The 12673-nt window shown below is 35.3% G+C and overlaps 1 long non-coding RNA gene across 5 annotated transcripts in view; it reads left to right on the top strand.

Moving 5' to 3' along the window:
- LOC141485747 (uncharacterized) overlaps positions 1–12673 on the top strand; it is a 726844-nt gene that overhangs the window by 602270 nt on the left and 111901 nt on the right. The window contains exon 1 of one of the 5 annotated variants that reach the window (XR_012467410.1): positions 1014–1812. The exons of the other annotated variants lie outside the window; for them this stretch is intronic. This is a non-coding gene — a long non-coding RNA (uncharacterized lncRNA). Of the gene's footprint in view, positions 1–1013; positions 1813–12673 lie in introns of those variants that run through there. 5 annotated transcript variants of the gene reach the window in all.

Here is a 12673-nt window from a genome sequence, read left to right as displayed (position 1 = left end):
TTCCACGGGAAGTGACTTGGCACATTTGATTCCACCGGAACATATCAGAAATACGCAACTGACTGTGGCTGCTCATCGTTTAGAGGTTACTTCACTGTTTAATAACTCTTTCATCTGGAGAACTGCGTTTATGTGGAATAAACTTCCTGACAAAGTTTTTCCAAAAAATATGGGGTCAAATTATCAAAGAAACCTATGAAATATTATTGTAACAATTTACTATGGTAATAAACTCAATTCTCTCCACCAGTGTTTTTCCAGATACTTACTTTTAAATTTTGGCAAAGTTATGTCCCTTCTCAAAAAACAGTTACTCTTTCTCTGTTGATAATTATCGACTAATTTTAATAATATGTATTTTCTCATAGATTGTGAAGAAATTATTGAGAGTCCGACTGTGTATATACCTACTTTGAAAAGAATTTGTAGTTCAGTACTTTCAAATGTGGTTACCATAAAAACTATCGAGCGGAGAGAGCATACTACCGTCACTGTATGTGATCTGTTTAAGATTTTTCACTGGATTTCGCATGAAATTCCATTAAAAAAGTTGAACTATCTTTCCAAGATGTTCGAAAGCAAAAATCCAATTTCGAAAGTATTAACTAAGGGGTGCCCCAAGGCTTAGTACTGGGAACATTTCTTCATATCATTTATATTAATGATCTCTAATTGTCTAGTATAATATTCATTTAAGATTGAACTATTTTGCTCAATTCATTCATTGATAAACTATGGTGTGTCACTCTGGAGTAGTTCTTGCAGTGCCTTTGGCATATTTCAATGATAACAAAAGTCTGTTGAAATAGTTGCAAATACTGGTTTCATAGAAACTTATCGTCCTTCATTTTTTCAACTCGGCATTAAGCCTCTCTCATCGATCTACCTATTTCGTACTTTCACAAAAAATCTTAAAGATTCTCAATATCTTTTTCGAAAACCAGATATTGATAATTATGACACCAGGCAAGCCGATGTGATTAAAACAACACGGCAATGATTATAGGTTTTACAATTTTTTTCTGTCGTTTCGTGGTTCAACATGGCACCATTGGAAAGATTTATGAAAAGACAAAACTAGCAAGATGTATTGAGTCGATCTATGGACTTTCTGTTTAATCTTGAAAATGTCCTGAACTGTCCACTCAACAGAAAAAATAAATAAAGTAACTTTTATTGAAGAATTATATCATCCGCTTTGTCTGTATATATGTCTCTCTACCGTGGTATTTTTTTAAGAAGAAAATAATCGATATAACATTTACACCAGGTATTTTATTGTCCCGAACTCAAATAATAGATAAATGCTTTGTTCTGGACTCTGGTTCAACTTAATGTGTATTTAACTCCGACCAATTTTTGAAACAACTATGTTATTTGAAAAACAAAAGGAATTGTTACACTTTTTCAATTAATTCGTGTCAATATTATTTATTTTTATAAACCAAAAAATGCTTCACAAATATGCCCTTCGGTAGTACGAAAACAGTAAATCCAATAATGCACATTACACTTCCATAGTTGTGAAATTAGGGTAATCCCGATGAGCAGTAAGCCTATCGCTTATCATTTCCCAATGGAAATCCCATCCAGATGTTTTCAACATTTTGCAATCAATTTGTTAAATACTGCGAAACAATTTCCAAATGTCAATATAACTTCGATGTCCAAAGCCTGGCATTGTTCAACACATGAGTGAAGTTTCATGATGAATAACAAATATTTGTGCGCGATAGTAATGAAAGCCGGCCATTCTCTAATGAACTGGATTTAATTCTCATATCCGTGGATACTTATTGCGACGGATTTTTGGTAATGCAAAAAATGTGACATAGCCCGTCATATTTTTTTTGCTTGATAATCTGCTCGATCTGTATCGAATAATTTTTTGTTTCGAGTATTTCGAGTATTGGCTGAATTTTTTGATTTCGAAAATAAACTTTTATTTGAAGAAAATATTTGACAGTAGGTAATATATTATTATATTATGACTATACACAATTTTTCATTTGGCGATATAAACTGATTTGAGGAAAATGATGCTACGCTATCATGTGTAGAGTATCTGTAGAATAGGGAGGGTGAGTGTAGGCCCAGAGCACTCAGGCCATATGTAACCCATTGTACATCCTTTCGAGAAGTTGTCCTTCTAGGTCAGGGGTCTCCAAACTACGGCCCGCGGCCAAATCCGGCCCGCCAGTGTCATCAATCCGTTCCACGACAGCCAATGATTTACTGTCATCAATCTGGCCCGCGACAGCCAATGACTACCTAATTGTTGTTACTATTGCTGTGATAAGTTGAAGAAGAAAACACAGAATGATAATTACTCGATTTTATTTACTTGCAAGGTAAAACTTAACGACAGAAATGATGACAAAGGAAACTTAACTCAAGTATCTAAGTTTGAGCATATTAATAAGTAACAAATAATTGAAATGAATCACAGTAAAACAAAAAAAATAATGAGATTTATGTAATTGTGATTTTCTACCGACAATGCTTTGTAGTTGTGGATCAATTTTACTTGTACCAATTATCAAAAGAGATTCAAAATGCTCATCGGTTAATTGAGGTCTGTAAACATTCTTTGTGTACTTCATCTTGGAAAACATTTTCTCATACAAGTAAGTAGTACCAAAACTAGAAAACAACCCACGCGCAAATTTATGCAAATTATCGAATTGTTCCAGTGGAAGACTCTTATAAAATTCCAACCAAGATCAATTTTAATATTTGTTCTTAAGCATATCACTGCACCGTGAATCAATAATTTCCATTTGGACTTCCGGAGCCAGGGTTTCAATGTCAGAATCAGAAGGATTTTGAAAAAGCTTAATTTCATTCGCAATGACATCAAAATCTGAAAAACGAGTATCAAAATTTATCTTCAAAGCACTCAAAGTTTCGATTGCAAAATTGACGGGAAATTCAGTCTCTGTAGTGTGGCTGAATATTTGACATGTTTCATGAAACATTTTTTACGTAATTGCGATTGAAATAGTATTATTTTCTGCCTGAAGGATTTGATATTGGTGTATAAATCAGGGAGAAGCTGATTTCCTTCTTGCAATCTCAAATTCAGTTCGTTCATATGATTTGTCAAATCGACATAGAAGGCTAACTTCCACATCCATTCACTATTTTCTGAATCGGCAAAAGGGCGCTGCTTCTCATTTAAAAAAAATTTTGATCTCTGCTCGAAATTCAAAAAATCGCTTAAGGACTTTTCCGCAACTAATCCAGCGTACGGCAGTATGATATGGTAAATCATTTTCTCCAATCTGTTGAATAAACTCGCGGAATTGTCGGTGATTCAGTCAGTGGATATGATGAAGTTAACAACTGATATGACTGGTTTTAGAACTTCAGACATATCCAAACATTTTCCGCACAAGGGCTGTTGATGAATGATACAATGTAAGACTAATGGTTTTGAACCACCATCATTTTCTACAGCCTTTGACACAAGTGCAACCACCATACATATTTTTGCCTCCATCAGTTGATATAGATTTCAAATTTCTCTATCGAAGATTCTTTTTATTAATGGCATTTTCAACTCTCTTAAAAATATCTATCCCAGTTGTCGTGCCGTGAATACTATCAATATCAAGAAGTTCTTCATACACTTCATAGCTTTTATCTACTCCGCGAATAAAAATCAACACCTGAGCAGTATCTGACACATCCGTTGACTCATCCAATGCTAGGGAAAACCACTCATAATGTCCATTTTTGTCAGACAGTTGGGATGATATATTTTCTGCGATATCTTGCACCCTCCGTGCCATGGTGTTTGCTGACACACTGACACTTTTAAATAAATTTACCTTTTCGAGGCATATTTCTTCGGCTACTGCAATCAAGCATTGTTTTATCATTTCTCCATCGGTGAATGGATTGCCACGTTTTCCGATTTCAAGAGCCACACGAAAGCTGCCGCGAGTTGCAGACTCTTGTTCAGTATTCGCTTTGGTAAGCAAAGATTGCTGCGGTTTGAGTCTGCGTTTCAAAGCTTCAAATTTTTCCTTCCGCAAACTTCCTGTATACTTGGAGTAACTTTGAAGATGTTTCGATTCATAGTGTCGTTTAATGTTATAATCTTTGAGAACAGCTATGGTTTCATTACAAATTAAACATAGCGCCTTATTACTGGACTCAATCACAAAATAGTGAAAGTTCCATTTTTCTTGGAACGTTCTGCATTCACTGTCGATTTTTCTCTTCTTTTCCATATTAACAAATCACACATAAAAACAATAAGTCAAATCAAAATACTTTTTTTGACGGGTGTTACTTTATTCCACAATAGACAGTTTCGCTTCCTTCGCCTTTCCTACGCAGACTAACTCGCAGTTTCTAGCCTTTTTATATGCAATTATTACTGCCATCTCGAGGTGATCGGAATACACTAGCTAGAACCAGAACTTTCTCGAACCAATGCAGTAATTTCAAATATTCAATTACGCCTAATGCCTCCTAGCGGGTAGCTGATAAAGATAGTACATAGTACCACTACTCGCCACTAGATGTCGTTAAGTGTCAATACACAATAATAATTGAAATGCAAAAAAAAGCGTAAGTTTGCTTAGGTCACGCACTTTGCGACTATCCTAGTCTAGAAATATAGTTGAGGGCAGAAATTGGCCCATGGAACAAACTGAAAAAATCATATATCGGTAGGTATATCGGTAGGTATAGGCCAAGACTCGCCGAACACACACTCTCTTATTGACGATAACTCCGAACACTCGCATAAGACATGTCTGACAGTTTCATCTTCTTTTTCACAAATCCTGCATAGAAGTGTGTCCACTAGCCCCATAATATGAGATGTTTCCTCAGTTGACAGTGGCCGGTCATAAATCCTACTAATAAATTGATGGATGTAGCCGTTACTACGTGGTAGGAGATCATAATGAAAAGAGAAATGAACATTTCTATGTTTTTACCACTTTTAATTGTAACTAACGTTACTGAAATTTCGTCCTATATGGACATTCTCAAACTAATACAATAAACTAATGCAATAAACATAAACTTTATTGTATTAGTTTGAGAATGTCCTTATAGGACGAAACCGCAGTAACGTTAGTTACAATTAAAAATGGTAAAAAACATAGAAATTTTCATTTCTCTTTTCAGAAATCCTACTGTTAAGCGTTAATTTTTCCTGGTCATCGTCAGACGACCAGTGCCAACTTCCCAGGGTCGCCCAGGGTGATCCTGGCAAGTCTGCATCCTTTGATTCCATCCCATCTCTTTAGGGATTGAGGATAGGTGAGACGTTTTGCTAGCTGCGCAGTTGTCGAAGTCATCAGACCGTTGGTGTCACTGGATCCTAAAATTCTTAGTCTAGCCGCTTCCTTGGCTAAAGAGTCGGCAATGCGATTACCTTTACTACTGTCGTGTCCTTTAACCCACCTCAAGATAATGTTATTATCTACCGAGGCTTTGGCTAAATCTTGGTAACTATCGTGTGTTATATCTGTCTGTTTGACGTGGCATTTTCTTCGGGTTCGGATATCTTCCAAAGAGAGAAGTCGCATATCACCGCCCTTCAATAACGTTGTAGTTTCAAGCAGTGTTCTCGGATGCGAAAAACAAAAGCGGAGATGACAGGTGAATTTCACCTGTGATTTTTGGTATAGCCAGAGTAGTGAGAAGGAAAGCTCAGATCAATGACAGTAAGAAGAAAGAAAAGGAGTTGAGAGCTGACCTTTTAGGATCATCGATATCAAGTTCATGTTTGACTAAAAAGTATTTCAAAGTGAAGACATTATACTTCTTAAGTGCCCTCAATTAGTGAATATATGACGACAATCAAGGACTCTACAATTACAGTATCCACTATGAACCGTGTCTACTCCGTTGAACCAGCCCAAACGAAGAAAGAGTCCGGTACAGGCAATGGTCTCATTTAACAAATTTTTTTCATTTCATAATTTGAAAGTTTATGTTTTAAATAGTACATCTGCAAAAAATCTGAATTTTCACTCTTTATCTTCTCCCTCAATTACTTGTTAAATGTGGCGTTCACCGAAACAGGGCGTGGTCAAGCTTGACGTCACATCAGTCGACTCGGCGACAAGGGAGTGCTGGCGGATTAGCGGAATACGTGTGCTAAAGCCGTAGAAAACAAGTTGTGTGTTGTTTACTGCAGAATGTTACTGCGTTAATATGAATAATGATAAAAAATAACGTTACAAGTATTGCATCGTTCCTTAATGCAACAATTCTTCGGTAACTACACCAGACAAAATTTGTATTTCATTATTACGAAAGTTATGGCAGCGCGCTATGCGGAAGGCCGACTTTGTGTCTGCCAAGGGGACGCATTTTTGTTGCGAAAATCATTTTAATGTAAGTATGAATGATAATGATTATTAAAAAAAAATATAGTTTACTATGAGCACTTCTTTGAATTTTAGGTTGAAACATGCTTAGAAAATTACATGTACCTATATCAAAACTATGAAAGTGGGAAAAATTATATTGAAACCAGGCGTAATTTCGCATATATTTGATTGCCAGATTGATAGATCGACGACCCATACATCTTAAGCTCCTCCGTTTGTTCAAAAAAAGGAAAAACAAATTTTGTTGAATACTTGTAACGAAGATATCGCTGAAAATCAAATCATGTCTGAAAAAGCAGGTACACAGGAAAAGATCTTTGATGTTGGAATTCGAGTTAATGAAAAGGTTTTTCGAAGATAAAAAGCTAAACAGACCGTAAATATTATATACCACCGAAAAAGAAATCGTTCTGAAGAAATAGAAAATACTAGATGTATTGGAAAAAATTACTACTAAGTTCCCTCAAGGACAGTGAGAGTTTTAGTACATCAGACGTGACTTCTGTTGATTCATCATCAGATTCTACTTCGTCTGGAGTATTAGTTGAAAACTGGAACTCGAAAAACAATATTGAGCGAAGACCTATTTACGTCATAGAGAAAAATCCGAAATTATATCTTGCAATCCCAAGGTACTCTTTATTTATTATAGAACTTTTGTCTCAAAAATGCCAGTTACCCAGAGTTGATATATATATATTACTTTGAAGAAAATTTAATTGAATTGACAGAGCAGCGATTCATAATATCCAACTACAGGCCCGTTTGCCACCGCTCGAAGCTCGTTTGCTCGTTTGACGTCAAGATGTACCGCCAGTGATCTCACATTTTCTATTGCTCTTGCTCAGTTGTTAATCGACATTTAAACCGGAAAATTTTGTGGGATACTTGGGAGATGATTTACTTTTATAATATATAATTTTCAATAAAAAACTTAATTAGCCTGAATGAGCCTATTAAAACGATAATTCTAGATTGAATATTCATTTATTTTAAGTTATTTTTCTGTCACTTATTCATCCATTTCATCACCATCTAATGTAAATTTGTCTTTTCCGCTAATATAAAGTTGTAATGTCGATGTTACATTTCGTCTTGTATTCTATCCGAAATTGTGCTGGTGTGGTGATGTATGTCCTGAAACACCATTATCCCGACGTATACTATTGATGATGATAGTGATATTGTAAATCAATGAATTATTGGATGTAGGCGTTACTACGTGGTAGAAGATCATCATTAAAAATGAGAAATGAATTTTTCTATGTTTTCTACCACTTTTATTTGCAACTAATGTTTACTGCAGTTTCGTTCTATAAAGAGATTTTCAAACAATTACAATAAGCTGGAAATAAATCATAATGTAAGTCCTTATATATCTATTGTAGGTAATAATAGAGATCCTTAACTTAGTTGAGTTCTTAAAATTCGTTCACCTGAATCAATGTGGATACGCTAATTTGAAAATTGTTGAGTAAACTAGATATATTTGATCATTTAGTGGATTACATCCGCAATGCTCATGCCTATGGATTTCCAAGGATTCTAAATAATTGAGTTTCCAAACCTTGCTTACATAGTCCAAAATTTCCTTATCGTTTAGATTTGGAAACTTTTGGTTGCATTCCAAAAAAATGGTTTAAAAACATCGAATCATTTTTACCTAGTCTGAAGGACCTTTCATTTTCAGCATTCCGTTTTGAGAAATTTCGACCACATTGCTTCACATAAACATTATTACAATCCGGACACTTGAGCTTACAAACTACAGATTTCTCCATCTTGTCCTGGCAATAAAAAGGAAATTAAATAATCTGACATGTGGTCTCAATGCCACTTCCACATTGTTTATTTCTGAAAAAACCCACAATCGCCTTTGTTCTTTTACCAAACTATGTGGAAGTTACAAATTTCTTGATTTCTGATTGTTTCATCTTGAGGTATATTAATCATCTGTAAATTTGAGGCATTATTTCTTGACTAACTTCTGTATTGTATCTGCTTTTAAACTATTATCATGTCCTGTTTGTAAAATTATTTTAATTTTCATATCTAGATTGTTGGCAGACAAAGACAAAGAGAATGCTCTTTGCAACATTAAATTGTAGACTGTAGACTGTCTGGATGGACAGAATTATTCGGAATTGTAATGTCTATATAGCTCGGTTTTCTATATACATTAAAATCGAATTTATTCTGATTATGTGTAATGGTCAGGTCTAAGAAATTAGTCTGTTTCTCTATCCCTGTTTCGAGTGTGAATTGTATGTTTCTATTCATAAATGTCATAAATTGGTTCAGATGTCGTGTAGTACCTCTGAAACCGGCAAAAATATCGTCTACATATCTGTACCAAAAAAGAATGTTTTTACCCAGGTCGGAATTTACTGTATTGGTCCCCAAGCTGTTCATAAATATATTTGTTTAAAGTGGATTAAGGGGTGAGCATTGGTAAATCTGAATCCTGTTTATAAAATTCGTTGTTGAACTTTAAGTAACTCCATTTTCATCAATACCCTTTCACAACCCCCACATTGTGTAGCGTGCATATATATTAATGATATCTGTTTTAATTCTATAATAGGCATTTGTAGTAGGCACTGAATGGGAAAAGTGATTTTCGTGTAATTCAGTGTTCACGAGGCAGTAGTTGTTTTGAAAAGGAGTCTTCTCTACCAGCTTGTATCTCAAAAAACTCTACATATAAAGTTATTATTATTTATTACCTTTCTTCCTTTCTTTGAATCACACCAGCCACAGATCACCATATAGTAACCATGGTCTTTTATTGGTGGGTTTTTGCATTGAGCAAGTGCCTAGGTGGCTCATAGATGTCCAACCACTGTTTCGAACTTGTCCTGTTGTCGTAGAGGATCCATTTTTCATCACATGTGACGATCGTTCAAATTGTGAGCACTTACCAAGAAAAATCGCATGGGAGCTGACTCCCACTTCTTCCGCCATCCGACGCACTTGGTTTGATGGATCAGTCTCTACTAGGGTTATCAAATCCCCGTCCTGGATTACAGTCGACCACTCCGGGGCACATCTTTGGGATTAAAATCTCCGGAATGATATTTTGCAAACCAACGTCGAATAGTGCATTCATTAACACTATTATTACCAAATGCCTGGTTAATTTTTCGTGCTGTTTCGACAACGCTTTGGTTCAATTTGAATTCGTTGAGACGAATTAACCAAGAATCGCTTAACAACATCATATAGTAATGATGCTGAGAAGAGGAAAAAAAAATTAAATTCAGAATAAAATGAACAACATATAGAGAACAACATTGCCTATCAATCAGTAGAATAACTATCCATTGAGATAATGATCTACAAAAATACATGACATTGAAGCGAACAAAACTTTTGAAACTACCCAATACATTCACAAATTAAATTAACGGTAAACTTTTATGCATTCATATTCATAACCTGAAATAACATTTTATCATCATAATTCAGATCTACCTCTAAATTCATATCATCACGTTGTTGAATTTGCAACACTGTACCGTCACATGAACAGCGTTATTACCGGTACCTAGCCGGTGTTTTGAAAAAGCAGTACACGTGAATGAAATCCACTGATCTATATTGGTCGATAGATTTACATGATAATTCTACACGTATGAGTAGTTACAGCAGGGCTGTAGTTACTGTGCTATAACTCGCGAATCAACAAACGAGCATAAAATATGATATTTTATCCATTGTAAATGGGTGAACGTTGCAGAGAAACGCGATATGTGTACGCCTTCGACATTATTGACGAATCTCCCCTTCGCCATCGTCGATTTTGCTGATGAAGATGAATAGAAAGCTTTCTATCTCCCCCGGCGGCAGAGTGCAGGTTTGTGTGATGGAATAACTCGGGAAGTTTGTATTAAAACTGGAAAAGTTTGAATTTCTTTCCGTTTGTTTGTTGAAGAGACCGTCAGTTTTCGTTCCACCTCCACTTGAAAAAACGGCCGAACAAAGGAAGTTGCGAGATTGATTTTCAGTTGTCGTGAATTTCCCAGGTTGTATTATATCACCGTCAATAAACGGAATACTATCTTTCAAAAAGTTTAATTTCATCGGGGATTCGATTTTTCAATGTTGTATGTGGTATTCTTTTCAGCCGTTCAATCGCGAAGGCGAAGAAAAAACTTCTACAGAATTCACTAGGAAATTTATCAGTATAATTTATTAGTTGAAACATATGACATTTGTGTGATTTGTAAATTTTTAGGTAACTCATTTTTATGAATGTTTTTATCTCATTATGTTCATCGAGTCATCTAACTTCATTGAAAATAGAATACAATAGAATAGTTTATTAACTACGTTACATTTTCATGTTTATAGCAAGTCAGGTGTATAGGCATTCTCAAATAAACATATAAAACAAAGAAGTACATTGTAAAAATGTAAAAATATTAAGCATGGCAGGGGTTCCCTACGTACATATATGAACAAATAAATATTCACCTATGATAATAGAGGTATTTACAGACTACCACAGTACAATCGATACCTGTGAGTATGTTTCATCTCGAGTAGACATAGTTGACGTGAACTGTCCTAAAATGATCGTAGTATTCCGAGACTGAGTAAAAACATTGGTAGAGTAACATTTCCTGGATAGCTCTTTTGAATTTGGTGATACTAAGCTCTTTAAAGTTATTTGGCAGGGAGTTGAAAATATTGTAATCAACAAAATTTATTTTTGATCTGGTTGTTACTATAACCGCATTTCTCGTGAAGTGTTGGTGTATGTCAGACTGGTCTACAGTGCTCCCGGAAACCTGCACTTGCCAGTATTCTTACAGTTTTTTTCTATAGTTTGAAAATTCTCATCGAACCAGAAGAGTTCCCCCAATACTGTAGCTGATGTGTGAGTGGAATACCTAATGCAAAATACGTCATTTTTAGAATCTCACCGCTTGTGATATTTTGCAGTTGACGAAGGATATATATTGCACTAGATAGTTTATTTTTGAAAAGATCTGTATGTTGATGCCAAGATAAAGTACTGTCAAGAGTAATGCCAAGTAATTTTACACTTTTGTTAGCTGAACCTACAGTGGAGAACACAAGATTTTGGGTTTTGTCACTATTCAACTGCAATTTATTTGATAAAAACCAAGTGTTGTCCAAGTGTTCCGATCTATAAATCTGTTTCGTCAGTTCTCTTCATAAAAATATATTTTACTTGATATATATTTCGTGTTTTAAAATCTTTTTTATTTAAATGAAACAAAGTTTGAAAGACCTATTGTTGCCATCATGTGTGGGATAAAACATAGTTCAAATGTATGTCCAATTTTCCATAACTTTGGCTATTAAATCAGGCTGAATTTGACCGATGGCATGAATTTTTTGTCTTTCAAGATCACTGTGGTATATGGCTTCTTCGCATACACCTGCGACTCAAGAAAATCCCATAAGAAAAAGTCTAACGGGAACAAATCACACGATCTTGGTGGCCAGTTTACATTACCTCCAAGTGAGATGACCAAGTCCTCAAATCTCTCGTGCAGAATATCCAATGTGGCATAAGCTGTCTGGCACGTAGCGCTGTCCTGTTGAAACTACATGTCGTTGGTGTACAGATCATCCAATTAAGACCAAACACAATTGGTAATCATCGACCTACAGTGCCCGCCGTAGTGATGGCCTGGCCAACGTTGTCCTAAAAAAATATGGACCGATGATGCCGCGAGCTCCAAATCCATACAGCGACTTTTCGGGATGTATTAGACGCATTTGGATTTCATGTGGCTTGGTATCGTCCCGAATTCGACAATTTTGTTCGTTCACGTATTCATGGATCCAGAAATGCCTCTCGTCGCTGAAGACGAGTTTTAGATGAAAATTAGAGTCGGTTGCCAACTGCTCCAGAGTCCATTCAGCGAACAGACGTCATTGACAGATGAAGCTTTGATAATTAACATATTACAACTGTTCCATAGGATGTATTTTTCTTTTTTTCTCATTATTTTACTATATCATTTGCACTAACTATAGTTATAGGACCTCAATATTCGCTTTTATACTTTGTGAAACTGGATAACTGGGAAACCCATGCGCAATGGATGCTCCCTTATGATTCATTTGATTACTCAAATTGAATAGAACTGGCCGATACTTGATGAAAATCCATATTAAAACTAATTGATACAGTTTATTGTATGATTTTCATTATAAAGAGTTTTAAAAAAATCGCGACACGTGTTTCGCTATACAATAGCTTTCTCAAGCGTAAACTTGAGTTTACGCTTGAGGAAGCTATTTTTTCACAAGCACTAAAAAAGTTACATTAT

This window comes from Leptinotarsa decemlineata, unplaced genomic scaffold, assembly GCF_025532065.1.
Source record: "Leptinotarsa decemlineata unplaced genomic scaffold, Ldec_3_MD MMD2_tig00026330_RagTag_RagTag, whole genome shotgun sequence".
In the NCBI taxonomy this organism is placed as follows: Eukaryota; Metazoa; Arthropoda; class Insecta; order Coleoptera; family Chrysomelidae; genus Leptinotarsa; species Leptinotarsa decemlineata.
The sequence above is the reverse complement of the archived record's forward strand: the minus strand, read 5'-3'. Positions and strand labels throughout refer to the sequence as shown.